The sequence below is a fragment of the Galeopterus variegatus genome, unplaced genomic scaffold (assembly GCF_000696425.1).
Source record: "Galeopterus variegatus unplaced genomic scaffold, G_variegatus-3.0.2 Scaffold9448, whole genome shotgun sequence".
In the NCBI taxonomy this organism is placed as follows: Eukaryota; Metazoa; Chordata; class Mammalia; order Dermoptera; family Cynocephalidae; genus Galeopterus; species Galeopterus variegatus.
This window is the reverse complement of record NW_007735559.1, coordinates 1-16,149: the sequence shown is the minus strand read 5'-3', so window position 1 is coordinate 16,149 and position 16,149 is coordinate 1. Positions and strand designations below refer to the sequence as shown.

The 16,149-nt window shown below is 35.7% G+C and overlaps 1 pseudogene; it reads right to left on the bottom strand.

The window, feature by feature from the left end:
* Positions 1–1,429: 1,429 nt before the first annotated feature.
* On the bottom strand, positions 1,430–3,050 carry LOC103609300 (annotated as a pseudogene).
* Between the last annotated feature and the right edge of the window lie 13,099 nt (positions 3,051–16,149).

The following is a 16,149-nucleotide window of genomic DNA, read 5'->3' as shown; positions in this document are numbered from 1 at the left end:
TCCAACAAGATATTAATCTTTGAGCCATGTTGAGGTATGTTTATAGTAGAATATACGAAGAATTAATCTGACGTGCTTGAAAAGAATCAGTGTCCTGTAATTGGTGAGAGTTCTCTATATTGACATTAAATCAAATTTGTTAATTATGTTTTCCAAATCTTGTCTGCTCTTAGATGAATATTTGTCTATTTTTTGTTAAGTTGCTAAGGAATATGTTAAAATGTTCTAGCATAGTTTTGCATTTATCTATTATTTCCTAGCAGTCCTTTCAATGTTTCATTCTTATTTTCAAAAAACTATGTTAGTAAAAGATGTATAATAATTAAGAATTGTTTTCTTCTTGGTAAATTAAATGTTTTATCATGATAAAATGTCCATCTTTATTTTCAGTGATGCTTTTTGTCTTGATGCTTACTTTTGTGTTAATATAGCTATGCCATCTTTCTCTTGTTAACATTTTGTGTTATATCATTTTTTCCAAACTTTGTTTTTCATTCATTTAATATTCACTTATTTCAGATGAATAGTGGAATTATGTTTTTTTTAAAAAAAAAATTTGTAATTCAGTCTGACAATACTGTTGTTTTAATTGGAACACTTATTGCAGATATATTTGGTGTAACTAATATCTCATTTTTAGAAATACCTGTTACTCTGTGCTTTTACTGGCCTGCCTGTGTTATGTTATTTTTTTCCTCGTTTTTTTTCCTTCCTTTGCTAGATTTTTTTCATTCTACCATGTTTTTTTCCCTCTGTTAGTTAGTTTATATATAGCTTTATGATCCTTTTAATGTTTCTCTGAACTAGAGTACCACACACACCAGTGACTTGTGAATATCTAATATTAATGGCACATTTACATCTCCTCAGACAATAAAAGCACATTAGAACACTTCAACTCCATTTATTGATCCCTTTTGGAATGCATGCTATTTTTATTGCATTTAAATTTTTCTATATATTTCAAAGTCCACGACATATTATTTTTATTTTTATGTAGTCAATATTTTTTATTGTTAAAGACCTTTATTAACAGGTTCTTGCAGTTTGTAGACTTTTGAAAAAATCAAGTTGTAAACTTTCATTACAAATTAAAAATGAAATTCTTAAAAATCTCAATTTGGCCAGATATGAAAAAAATTTTAAAACCTTAAAGATGTTTTGAGAAAAAACAGGCTTTTTTAAATAACGCATTTGTCATTACCAAAAAGAGATGTCTTGAGGTAAAAATTAAAAAAAAAAAAAAAAAAAAAAAACCATGCTGCATAGATAATGCAGGTAGTTCTAGTTATCTGGTCAATGGGCAAAAAGAAGGAACTTGAGGTCTTCAGCTCCAATCTTTTGTTTATTTCTTATTGCTGGAATTTCCAATTCATTTCTTCTCATTGGATGGCTCAACTGGATGATGGCAGAGGTGGTGAACTGGCATTTACTCAGCCCCGCCCTGCTCAGCCTCCAGAGCAGAATTCTCAGCTCAGCATATCCAGTGCCTTTGTCGCTTTGCCATCTTGTGGTTTAGGCTTTTCTGGGCATCTGAGTGGGTAATTGAAGTTGCCATGGTAGCGATCTTGAGGTGGTTGCTGATTTTGAGTCCGTCCCATCTCCTTGATTTTCCTTAACCTCCTCCTTGCCATCCTTTCTAGGCTGTCTTTGGCTAGGAGGGCCCCTGCAGAATGCTGGTCTCTCACCACACTACATGTTAGTTTGCCTCCCACGGATTTGTCACCACTTTTCTCTTGTGTGATGGAGCTGCCAAAAATTACTCCAAGCCCATCTCTTCTGAGCAGTGAGAAGCCCTGAAAAGGGATTAATCTTCAGGGGTCCCTCAAGAGTGAGGCATCCCTTCCATTTGGGAAATTAACCATGAATTGGGGTTCTCTTCCTGCATTTATTCTTCAGACCAAGAAGTTACAGGAAGAGAACACAGGTGGGGTTTTTTCTAAGTACAGTTTAACAAGTTTAACAATAGGCATTCCATAATGCAATTTTCAAGAAGTTAAGTTGATCCACCAGAAAAAGCTTGATCTTAGCAAACATGCTCTTCTTACTGCAATTTCCCAGTATCTTTACATATCAGTCAGTAACCTGTCTATCTTTGAGCCAGCAACCTTGCTGTGTTACAATTCTTTATCTTACAACAGAGACAATATAGCCTGGGGAAAATTTCCTGTCCTTTGCAAGGTCAATTCTCGAAATTTCAAGGCTTTGGAAAACCAAACCCTGTGAAGTACATTTGTTTTATGCATAACTCACAACTACATATTCTGTCTCACTGGTCTACCTTGTGCTCCTGTACCCCGGTTGTCAGCACTCTGCATCATTTCTCCCAGAATAGGAATGTTGGGACAGAGTGGTCACCTTCTATATAGTCTTCCCAAGTAGTAAGGTGGGAGCCTTTGCCTGCTGTAGAGCCAGTGTGGTTGGGCCTGGCCTCAGGAGCCCTCCCCATGCCTTCTTCTGTCTCCCACTCTCATTATTCTGGTCATTCTGCTGGTAGTCACGTGCAGGACCCCTAGACATGGATAGCATCTATAATGGTTATGTCTGCTGCACATTTACAGCCTTGAACTGGACTCCACCCCCACCTGGAACAGTTGCTGCCTCTGCACCCTTTTCTCCTTCAACGAACATTAGACTCCACAGTCCCTACATCTTCTACACCGCCAACGTCCTTCCTGGGGTTATGCTTCTTTATGGCAGTCTGGGGTACAACAACATCTTTGTTGGTGTCATTGCTGTTGATGAAACCATATCCATTTCTTACAATGAACCATTTTAGTGCTCCCCAAACCTTTCCTGCTGTGAGTTGTCATCGGCAGCCCATGTGCTGATGTGAAGCCACCCGGGCCTCTGTTCCCTGCACCACTGCCGGTGGTGCCGGGGCTTGGCCTCAGCTTCTGGGTCTCGGCTTCACTGTTCTTGGTTGCCATGATGGTGACTGGAGACAGCTGCAGCAGCTGCAGCAACTCCAGGGTGTGATGGTAACTAGGCCAGCGGCGGTGCTGGGGCTGCTCAGGGCTCTCTGGGGTCCTCTCTCTGCTCCCACTCATGACAGAATGCTATAGTCTTTTTTTTTTTAAGATTAACCCACACAGTTTACCCTTTTGTTGTTTTTCATTTTATTTTGAATCTTTCATTATCAAAAATTATATTTAAGGGCCGGCCCGGTGGCGCACTGGATAGTGCGCCGCTTGGGAAGCGCGGCGGCGCTCCCGCCCGAGGGTTCGGATCCCACATACAGACCGGTTCCTGCTCACTGGCTGAGCGAGGCGCGGGAGCAACACCGAGGGTTGCAATCCCGTTGCCGGTCCCCGGTCCGGTACGGGCGCAAAACTGAGGGTTGCGATCCGTTGCCGGACACGGAAAAAAGACAAAAAAAAAAAAAATTATATTTAAGGCTCTGGACATTTTCCTGATATAATTCATCTTATGAAGAAAACCTATTCATCAAAAAAATCCTTAAATAATTACAGAATGAAAGATGAGCTATTGGGAAGCGCAGCGGCGCTCCCGCCCGAGGGTTCGGATCCCACATACAGACCGGTTCCTGCTCACTGGCTGAGCGAGGCGCGGGAGCAACACCGAGGGTTGCAATCCCGTTGCCGGTCCCCGGTCCGGTACGGGCGCAAAACTGAGGGTTGCGATCCGTTGCCGGACACGGAAAAAAGACAAAAAAAAAAAAAATTATATTTAAGGCCATGGTGTAGTAACAGGGAAAACAACTAAAAACTGAACAAAATATAAAATAATGGTTCTCACGATTGGTCATCAATCAATGAAGGACAGTAATCTCTGAGAGGTGGGAAATTCATGAGATGAACACTGCAATCACTGCAGCCTATTATCTTAAGAGTTTCTAGGGCATGGAGCAGAAAAGGAGAACTCAAGCAGCAAAATTTCAGACAAGAATCCTAGAGGTGCACTGAGAGAGCCCTCCAGAGATCTACAGAGGGCCCTCAGAATATTGAGCAGAGTACTGAGCAGGGCATGTGTGTGAGAAATGACTTAGGCTGGGGAAAGATGCACTGAAAGGCTTAAAAAGAGTAGTACACAGGAACTTCAACAGGGTCAGGAATAAAACCTGTTCCTGTCATTCTAACAGGAAAATCCTATAATTCACAAGACGTTAGGTGGAGTACTCAGAAAGGTTTTGGCCAGTAGTGATAATTAATAAGCCCTAGACAAATACTGCTTCAGTCCAGCCTAAAAAAATCTTAAAGCAATGATGTCACTGTTTCCAAGTAATCGAAATGCTTCTAAGAACAAAGCTGAAGAATATGTATAATACAAAAGTATCCAGCACCCAAAAAAGTAAAATTTGTAATGTCTGGCATCCAGTCAAAGATTATTGAGCACGGGGAAAAAAAAAACAAGAAACTACCAAAAAGAATGAGGAGAAAAGTGAATCATCAAAACTAACTCAGAACTGATGCAGAGGTTAGATGAACAGAAAGGGACATTCAGACAGATGGTATGATAGTATTTTATTAGTTTAATAAGTTAGATGAAAATTTGAACATATTTTGAAGATATACAGAAGACAAAGACACAAATAAAATATCTTGAGGTGAAAACTATAATTGATGATAGTTTAGGCATAGCAAAGGATAAGAGTGGTGATCTTAAACACAAAGCAATACAAACTACCCAAAATGAAATTAAAAGAGAATAATGCCTCAAAAATAATTAAAATAAGCAGAGTATCAGTAAATTTTAGGACAACCTGAAGAGCCCTAATATATGTATAACAGGAGTCAGTAAAAGAAACAGGAAGGGGAACAGAAAAATATTGGAAGAAATTATGGCCTATAGTAATCAAGGAAAAGTCACTATAATGGTTTTTTAATAATTTTGTATTTGATATTTTAGGAAACACTAGTAAAATACACATGAAAAAGATTAGAACTTACTTAAATGTTCTTATATTTGTCATGGCTAATATTTTCTATTTTGAATTGCATAGTTAAGAGCACCATAATTATTTTAGTACTTTGTACCTTTAAAAATCTCTATTGAGTTCTGATGTTGAATCTTCAGATTGTTTTAATTTCTGGGTGCCTGAAGTTTTCAACATATTTTTTACCCAGACATAGTGAAAAAAAAAATAGTGAAAAAGAATTCACTTTCTTTTCCTTAGATTTGGATAAAAGGTTCAGCAACAGGCCTCATTGGTCCTTTTCTTTTTCAATTCAGAATGCCGCTTTGCAAACATGTGGTATTTATATACTCTTTTAAGTCTGTAGTTCCCAAATCTGACTGACCAACAAATTCCATCTGGATTTCTTTTAACTTAAAGTCAACCTTATTCCAGAGGCATTAAATCAGTCAGAAGTATGAGGCATCAGAACCGGGATTCTTTAATTTAATAAGATTTAATTTAAATTCTACAATCTCCCAGTTTTGACAGTAGGGTCTAAGCTATCAAGGCATGATTCATTTTGAGAGAGTCAACCCATCATATTTCAAAAGGTAATGCTGGAGGCAAATTGTGAGCTACAGCTCCTTGACCACTGAAGGAACAGAGCAATTGATTAAACAATTTTTCAGATAAGGCATCTGGAAATAAAATCTTAACACTGTCACACTAAGAAAACCCAGTAAAATTCATAAATTAGTTTGGCATATATCATGTCAATTAGAATACATTACTTAGGGCCGGCCCCGTGTTGCACTCGGGACAGTGCAGCACTGGGAGCGGGAGAGTGCAGCGCTGGGAGCGCAGCGACGCTCCCGCCATGGGTTCGGATCCTATATAGGAATGGCTGGTGGCTCACTGGCTGGACGCGGTGCGGGCGACACCACACCAGGGTTTGCGATCCCCTTACCGGTCACGAAAAAGACAAAAAAAAAAAAAGAAAGAATACATTATTTAAGTTGGAAATAGAATAATTCTATCCTATGAATTGCATTGATAAGTATTGCTTTTACTACTGATAAAGAGGAAGAGCCCATGAAGAAATGATTAATTTTATGAATTTTATAAATTATTATTTTATGTAAAATTTTGTTATTCATTTGTCAACTGTAACAAAAGCTACAAAATATTACAGCATGCAGTACTTCTTGTCTGGAATATAATATTACTTCTTTAGCTTAATCAGCTATTTAAATGTGCATTAAAACCATAAAAATAGTTTTCCTAAAAGGTGTTTTGTGAAATATTACTTTAAAAAATTTACTCAGGATTATTTTTAACAATGATTCTATCAATTCTGATGAACCAAAAAGCTTATATTAAAATCTACTACTGTTAGTATTTGCATAATCTTAAGTAATGATAGATTAAGGAAAACATTTGGTTTTAGAAAAAAAAGGGAAGTGGAACAACCAGGAAAACGATGGAGCCAGCTGCCCAGGGTGTTGAAACAGGGGCCATGGGCCTCAAGCCCCTCCTCCACCCACCACAACCAGGAAACAACATCTTAGAATGTATTGATTAGCCATGTGTGTTTCTTTGGGGTGTGTGACTTATCTGCTCAAATCCTTCATCAAATTTCTGCTTAGATTTTTCTCATTCATTTTTAAGAGTTCTTTTTGCATTAAGGATGCAAATCTTTGTTAAATTTTTTCCTTATCAATTGATTTAAAATTTAATTTGTGATGTTTTCTTTTGTTTCTATGTTAGAAAATTATTTTCTACTTAAACATTAAGTAATAATAAATAAATAAATAAACGAAAAAAAGGGAAGTACCTTTTAATACCAAGGATTTTGACCCCCCAGTTACATAGGTTCATTAAATAATTTGATTTATATGGAAGCCTCAAAATCAAAGCTTCAATATGATTGCTAAAAGCAATACATTTTGTGCAAAGATTTGCAAAACCTAAAATTTGTAATTTTCAGTGATTAAGAACGTGGATACTTATGTTGGCATTATTTTTAGGATTAATAGTGTTATGTAATTTTATGACTGAATTGATTCTGAAAAAATAGGGTCTGGGGCCGGCCTGGTGGCGCACTGCGCTAGTGCGCCGCTTGGGAAGTGCGGCGGCGCTCCCGCTGAGGGTTCAGATCCCACATACAGACCGCTTCCTGCTCACTGGCTGAGCGAGGTGCAGGAGCAACACCGAGGGTTGCGATCCCGTTGCCGGTCCCAGTCCGGTACGGGGGCGACACTGAGGGTTGCGATCCGTTGCCGGACACGGAAAAAAGACAAAAAATAAAAAATAGGGTCTGAAACTAATTTTATCTATCTCTCTATCTCTCTATCATCTTTCCATCCCTCTAATCTATCATCTCTCTATAGATTTAGTAGCAAATATGTATTGAGTATTCTTTGCATTGTTCTAGGAAGCATAGCATTTTGACATATTGCTGAATGAAGTATGCGTTGGTTTAAACTTGCTGAAAGACAGTGTATCAAAAGTTTTGAATATCCAGGAACACAGCATCTAAGAACTAACTCTAAGAAAGGAGATAATGGATATGTACAAAGATTGAACAAGAAAGATGTTCACTGAAGCACTACTGAGAATAAACAGTAAAGCATATTAAATAATAGAAACTCTTGTAGGTGGCTTTATCCACAGTCCCACAGGAACACAGAACCTCTCGTAACTGAATCTAAGGAACACTTTTATTCATGTTTTCACGTTATGATAGCGGATATCTTTGTCCTTCTAAAAATAAGGCATGTGATTATGTCTCAGCTCCAATGAGTATCTGTTGGCTTTTTTGATGCTTTCCTGTTCTCAGATTCTTTGTTTTGTTAATTCCCTCTGCTTCTTCCCTTCGCGTGTTTTTACATGACATTGTGGCTCTTACTGCTTTGTCCCTATTTGCTTATACTTTGTGTTTCAGTGAAATGCATTACAATTGAGTTTGTTGTAAATATTGTCCATGGGTGTTCTATATATTTTTAGGTTTAGATTCAGGAAGATTCAAAATTAGGTGTCTGTTACTACCACCATGTTCTAAGAATTCCTGTGGTTATTTTATGTATGAGAAAATGCAGATTTCTTCTTATTACAGGAGAGATGGAAAAAGCAGAACAACATTTCCTAAAATAAATCTATAACTGAAACTATGGAAAAATAAAAAGCTCACCACATACATCTGTACTTTAGTAAGAAAAAAGATGAATTCCTTAATTGATTATCATAATGATTAACATCTAGGTATTTACCACAGATGCTCTTTCAAATGTTTTTTGTTTGTTTGTTTGTTTGTTTTCATTGTATCTGATTACTGTGGCAAAGACAGTTTTCTTTTGAAGATAACTACACCCTGAAATGTGTTCACTCTAGAATCAATAAAAATGGCATATGTGAGAGGAGGCAAAATTTTCCATAAAAGCTGTGCAAATGCTGGGAACAGACTTATAAAACAGTTACCTATAATGAGTGCATAGATTTGAGTTAATAATTAAACAAATTTGCATTTATGACTTTGAGGAATATACTTCATTCACAGATTTTTTAAAAAAATATCAAGTTAGTAATCGTTATGCTAGTAAATTGTAGGACACTGCTTAACTTTCTTTTTTTTACTCTCGCCCTCAATCTCTCTGATGATATAACAGTTCCAGCAAAGAACTGGCAATGATAAGATTAAATGAAGTTTCTAGTACTCTAATATGTCAATTATCAGCTTCAGAAATCACAAAGAATAGTAGAATAACAAGTATATAACATTAAATTGTTAAGAAAATGAAGATATTAGAACTGTAAAGCAGTAATAACAGGATTAGGTTAAAAACCTATTGCGCTGTTCAGATTCTGTAATCTTTTAAAAAATTCTTTGTTAATGCCAAATAGCAATAACTGCATTTCTTTTCCATTAATTGGTCTTAATGAGTATGACTAGTATCTTTCACTACGTAGCAGTGTTGAAAGCTCGGTAGCCTTCAATTGTATGTAACCTCCTTACTGTAGAATGGAGCGGATTACATTAACTCTAAGGAACTTTATACAGAGTGAGGACTTAATAAATGCCAACTGCATGTATTAAATCTCGAGGGCAAAGAATCCCAAGTTGCTATATCCACAAGTTTTGGATGCTCCTTTTGCATCCTTTGTGAGCACATAGAAAATAGGGGATATTGAGGGCACTAGGACACTTCTTCACTTCTCCACAGACAAGATAGGAAAGGGAAAGGGAAATTTCTAAAAGCTGAGACCGGAAAGTCAAGCCTTTAAAATCTACATCTACTGGATTAGTTTAGATAGGAAGAGACCACATCATTTCATATTCTCTACAGAATACCCCATTCCCCAAGGATTTTAATAAGGCCCCACACATATTTCCTTATTTGTAGTTGACCTGATGTCCTATTGTTCAACTTTTCTACTTTCTTGCTTCTTTCCCCAGTCACCTGTCTTATGGTTTTGTCCTATATGTTAAGACGGAAATAGCAATACCTCCCACTGCATAGGCCACATTTTTAAATGTATTACACAACACAGTTTGGCAAACCATATACATTCTACAAATGAAAGGTAATGTAATGACAATACTTTGCTCCCACAAAACACTGAATTTACTCTTATACAAGTTTTTCTTGGATATTTAATCCTGTGAAGTATTAATTAGATAAAAAGCTATTTGTATAGCTAGAAAATACAACACTTACTGGGGAAACTGTTGAACAAATCTCATACATAATTAATGATGCATGCCATTGTGAACATCATCATGTGGCAATGGAGGCCACAATTAATGAATGGCTTAAGTGACAAGACAAATAATGGATATTAGCTCTTCAAAATTTAATGGGGTTTCACCTGGGTAATTTATTGGCAGCATTGTTTGTAAAGAATACCACTCTTATAAGAATATCCCTGTTTTTAGTATATACTTTTTTCTGTTCAGGATCTTTAAGTATCTGTGAATATATCTGGACACGTAAAGAGTGGGCTATACTAGTTCATACATGTTTTTATCTTTAATGTGCTATTATGGATATAAATGAATACTCAACATGCAAAAACATTCCAAGAATAAATTATTCCCACTATTTTTGGCAGTTAGGAAAGTTCATTTGAAAGTTAATGCCAGTGACTGTCATAGGTGAAGTACTAATGAATTAGCCTCAGGAAGGGATATGACTTTCCGGTTTTACCTGAAGATTTTGTGTGTTACGTGCCTTATGCTTATGAAGATCATTAAAAAGTGCCAACATGGGCCGGCCCAGTGGCGCACTGCTATAGTGTGCCGCTTGGGAAGCGCGGCGGCGCTCCCGCCGAGGGTTCGGATCCCATATACAGACAGGTTCCCGCTCACTGGCTGAGCGAGGCGCGGGAGCAACACCGAGGGCTGCGATCCCGTTGCCGGTCCCGGTCCGGTACGGGGGCGACACTGAGGGTTGCAATCCGTTGCCAGACACGGAAAAAAAAAAAAAAAGACAAAAAAATAAAAAGTGCCAACATTAAAATTCCTTGCCTAAATCAATTAGTAGAAATTTACAAAACACTATTTTTTAAATCCTTAAATTTGAACTTTTTTTTCCTCCATATGTTTTCGTATCATTAACTGTTTTATTGGTTATAATACCAACTTGTATTAGTAAGTTAGCAGACTAGCATTTGCTTTCAGGTGGAGGGCAAAGAGTGACAAAGTTATATAAAATCTTTTTATAATTTTGAGCTTACATGGGAATCATATTCAAATTTGTTGTTATCTAGTGTAGTTTAATGTATATACCCCTATGTCAATTAAATTGCTTATGAAATACTGGTTTCAAACATATATCTCAAAATTGAGAACATATCATCATAAATACAAATATTTATAATATTTACTTTGCTTTTATAAGGGCGATTTGAAAAGGAAGCATTTGAAAGCCCCACTTCAGTCTCTTACTAAATTCTGGTGATATATTGAACTCTTTTCCTTCTTAATGTATTCATAAAAGTAATTGGCTCCTGAACAAACCACTCAAATATTTTCTGACCTGCTATAACTTTCAGGAATTAGAGTGACAAAGGGAGGAAAGAAATTTCAACCATCATTAATCAATGGATTACTTTCTTTAAAAAGTCAGTGTGAAAGGCATGCATTTAAATTTAGCAATGTTATTAGGTGAATTAAAATTGTAACAATCCATAATTCTTTCCTTAATCATATTTTCTCATGTCAAGGTAAGCAAGTGTGGAATAATCTGATTATATAAAGCTTCTACATTTTCTAGCATTTAAAATTTTTTTAAAAAGCAATTAAAAGATGTCAAAAATAGTTTTATTCACATTGTAAATGTGAATTAATCAGTCTATAAGTCTAAGCAAATTGCAACATTAATTCAGCTGTGATAATATTGTATTGACTACTTGCTTCATACTTTCATGGGAACATTCAAGAATAATAAATATAGAAATAAATATAGAATACTTGCTATGTTTTTTCCATGACCTGTGATAATTCTATAAAACAAGATAGGTAATTCTCACATATTTATCTTATTCATTAATTTATAGCTTTCTAGTGTTATCATTTTACTTATTACATGATTTCACAATTGGATTATGTGTTCCACCTGTCAAGTCAAATGTTTATTGTTGCTTACAGAAAAATAAAACTCACTTTAAATAAAGAATGTCTCCATAGGCACAAACTCATTAATTGCAGAACATTAGGGAAATAAGACCAGACATTAGACTAGTAGATAATAACTTTTGGATCCTGGTGGGACACATCCTGATTGTTTGATATTGATCATGTCATTGAACTTTACCTGAACTTCAGTTTCCTCATATAAAAATTTGGGGAAAAATATCTAGAAAGTAGGAATGGAGACAAAATTTATATAGTGTTTAGCCTACAGTAGTTTTTGGATAACCTTTATATTTTGGAAGAGCTGAAGATTTATTATACAGTAAGTTTCCTTATATCCACACCTAGGCACTTCTATTATTAACAACCTTGATTAGATTTCCTCAGTTTTTACTTAACATCTCTTCTTTGTTCCAGGATCTCATCCTGGATACCACATTACATAATCATCATGTCTTCATAGGCTTTTCTAGACTGTGACAGTTTCTCAGACTTTCCTTGTTTTTCATGACCTCTACACTTTTGAAGGGTACTGCTCAGGTATTTTGTAGAATAACCTTCATTGGGTCATAGTTTCCTCATGATTACACCAGAGTTTAGGGTTTGAGGGAAAAGATCACAGAAAAGTGTAATTATCATATATCAAGAGCATAAGCTATCAATGTGATTTATCACTATCGATGCTAACTCTTGATCACCTGGCTGAGGCAGTGTTTGCAAAGTTTCTTCACCATAAATTTACTCTTACCTTTCCATGACTGAGATTCTGCACAACTCACAGTTAAGAGGCGGAGAGTCACGTTCCATCTTTTGGAGGGGACAATATTTTCATTTTATTTGGAATTCTTCACTGATCCATGTGATACTGGATTAGAGTTAGAGAAAGTATGAACTCATATGCAGCATGAATTTAAACTACTCTCTCTGTTTTTTATTTGTTTGATCATTTGTTTATATCAGGATGAACTCATGGATATTTATCTGTACTACATTATATATTTTGTTGCTCAAAGTGTCCTGTCTTGGCTATTCTGAGTTTTTCACTTGACAGCTTGTCCTTTTGACATGCTTCCATAGTTTTGTTTTTTAGCACTTTCTTGCTTTCTGGCACTATAAGATGTTTTAGGCTCATCTTGTATATTCCCTGCCCCAGCCTTAGAATCAGTCATTTCCATTTTCTACAAGGAGTCCTGGTTCCTTTAATTGGAGAATAGTATTAGAAATCAAGATATGGGTGATGGCTGTGCTTGTTACTGCAGTGTCCTTGCATCTAAGGCCTTCCCACAGACAGAGCAATGAGATATGTATGTGCATACTAACCTGTTTTTACACATGTATCTATACATATCTGCATATGTATCCACCTGTATCTGTCTTAAGTTAATGATGAGTTCAAACTGATGCCTCCAACTTTAACCTGGTATTACATGGATCATTCTAGACTTCCCCATTTGCTCCCCTGTAGTCACCCACACTGACATAAACTTTTCTCCCAGCAGCTGCCATCTATTTAGTTGATAGTTTAATTCCAGTATATAAGAATATAAAGTTCAACTTGCTAATCCATACCCCATGGTTGAGAACTTCACCAACTAGAATAGAGTGCTTATGTATGGTTCCTTTTGCCTTTAGTCTTACAGTCTCCATTAATTTCCAAAGTTACTTAAGTCATCAGTTTTTCCCTTAACTACATTCAGTGAGGTTATTACATTTGTAGTGCAATTAGATTAGTTTGTCATAGTCTACTTTCCATCCCGTTATCCACTGACATCCTAAAAGATTTTTAAAATTTGCATGTATTAACGTTCACTCTTTGTACTGTAAAGTTCTATGGTTTTTGACAAATACAGAGTGTTATGTATCCACAAATGTGATGCCATACAGAATAGATTGCTGCTCTTAGAAATCCTTTGTTCTTCATCTATTCAATCCCGCCACTCCCAAACCCTTTGAAACCACTGATCTATTTACCATCGCCATAGTTTTGCCTTTTCTGGAACTTCATATAAATGGAAATATAAAATATGTAGACTTTTCAGACTAGGATTATTTCACTTAGCAATTTTGTGGTGTCTATTTATACCTTTATAACTTTGTCCTAGGCTTAATTGCTGAAAAATGTGTTTAGTTTTGTCTTTTGGTTTAGATTTCAATTTCTTTTGTTTATTTTCTGTCCATGTGTTTTATGCTCTGTAACTCACCACCCTGAATCATTAGTTCAGCCTTCCTCTTTTCCCTACTGCATAGAAAAATATCTAACTGTGTGATAACTAATGGCAGTTTTGTTGTTTATTTTTCATTGAGAATATAATAAATGTTTAAAAATCATTTGCATAATTTTTCATGCTAACTTTATTTTGCTATGTTCCTTGTTAATCTTTATCTTACCTTTCCTTTTTTTTCTTTCTTTTATTCCAAACTATTAATTTTCTTTCGTAGTTAATGTTTATCTTCCCTTCTTCTATTACAGCTTTTGTATTTATTTTAAAATTATGTTTGTCCTAATTTTTATACTTTGCTTTCTTCACCTCTCAGTTTTCCTGTCCAGCCTCCTCCCATGGCAAACACTTACATAATCTTTGCATCATTTGGTGTCCTGATTACTATAATATATACAAAGTGGTAAATATGAGAAGAATTTAGTGAGAGAAGTATTTCCATATGTGGGTAAAGGGCAAGGAAATGGAGTGGCTGCCAGAATCCAAAGAGAATAGCAGTATGAAAAAGGATGCATAATAACAACTGTGTTATTAGGTATATAAAATAAATAGACGTCTGAGCACGATTTGGAGGGAGCAGAAGGAATATATAATATGACCTCATTCTCTTTCCACCCTCTGATCTCCTTCCAGGGCCTTCTACTGGCTGAAAACAACGGGAAAACAGAGAGCACATGAATCCATTCATGTTGTACACACACATATCAGCCTCCTGGAACAAACACCAGGCACAAGCAGGATGGAGAGAAGATCCATCTAACAAAGCATTTTATGGAATTCCTTTTCTCTGTTTTATTTCAACAATGTGAAATTTTACACACACACACACACACACACACACACATGCATACACATCCATACTTCTATCTATGTATCTATTTACCTACCTACCTACCTATCTATATCCCCTTTATAATGGTCCAAAGGAAGTATTAGTTTAAGGAGATCTTTGCTGCTTTGAAACATCACAAATATCTTAGGATAAATCTCTCTTTCTTAAGAGCCTCAAGGGTCTCCCCCACTACTTTCATCCTAATAATTCCCATCTAATTCAATTTCTACTTTAATAGACCACCAAAAAAGTGGCAAGCTATTATGGTTGTCCAGATGAAGGCTGGTATACAGGTTTTCACCTCATCAATTAAGAGATTAACTCTTTTTTCTACTCCCTCCCTATTGTTTGAATATAAAAATGTGTGAATCAGTCAAAGCAATTTATCATATTCTTTCTCTTGCCTTTTCTTTCTTCTTGCATTTATAAACATGGAAAATATGGGATACCTAGATCCTGCTAACCTTGGGAAAAGTTGAAGTCATCTCTCTTGTATTTCTTTTCTTTCCCTTCTTTCATATGACAGCAGAGTTTGAGAAAAAAATCTCAGCTGGAGAAAGCATAACATAAATGGCCTTGACCAGCTATCCTCTAATCTAGGTAAAAAGAGGAAAAAGTAACTTCTTCTGTTTCCTTTCTGTCTAAATACTTTTTATTAGGAGTAACGTCCATTTTTTCCTATTAGTATAGGAATTTCCAAGGCTTGGCAGAAAAGATAGCGAAGGAAAATATTAGTATGCAGGAATTTTTGCGTCTCCTAGCCTAGTACTATCATAAGTGCTCTTTTCTATGTGTCATTCCTAACAATGGACTATGTGGATAAATAATAGTTCTCATTGCACTGAAAGTTCTTGAAAAATAAGTTAGTATTGTGCTACTTTGATCACTTTTTGTATCTTTAAAATAATCAAAAGTAATTACATTTTTTAAAAATTGAGGTATAATATAAATAAATAACACTCATTCTTTTAAGAGTAGAATTCTGTGAGTTTTGAAAAGCATGTGATCATGCCCACTGCAGCAATCATGATGAATAATTGCAACATCTTTTCAGATTCCCCTTTGCTCCTGCCTAGTCAAATCACCCACTACCCATAGCCTCTGGCCAACACTGATGTGCTTTCTGACCCTTTGATTCTGCCTTGGCATGAAAGCCATATAAATCGTATAATACATAGCCTTTGAGTTAGCCTTCTTTAACATTTATACATGTTGTCACATGTATCAGTAGTTTGTTCTTTATTGCTGAGCAATATTTCATTATATAATGTAACATAGTTTATCCAGTCTCCACTTAAAGAATATTTGATTTGCTTCTAGTTTTTGAGGTTAAAAATATGGGCAATATCAATATCCAATTGCAGGATTTTGTTTGAATATAAGTTTTAATTTTCCCGAATAAAATAGAAACAGAAGCATAAAATTGAAGCTCATTGCATAAAATGTGTGTAACAAATTTATCTGCATCTGTCAGCACTTGATATAGCCATATAGAAAATATTTCTGCCATTCTCATAAGTTTTTAGTGTATTTCATTGTGGTTTTAATTTACTTTTTTTTTTTTCCGTTAAATTTTTATTTTGTCAATATACAATGTATATGATTATTA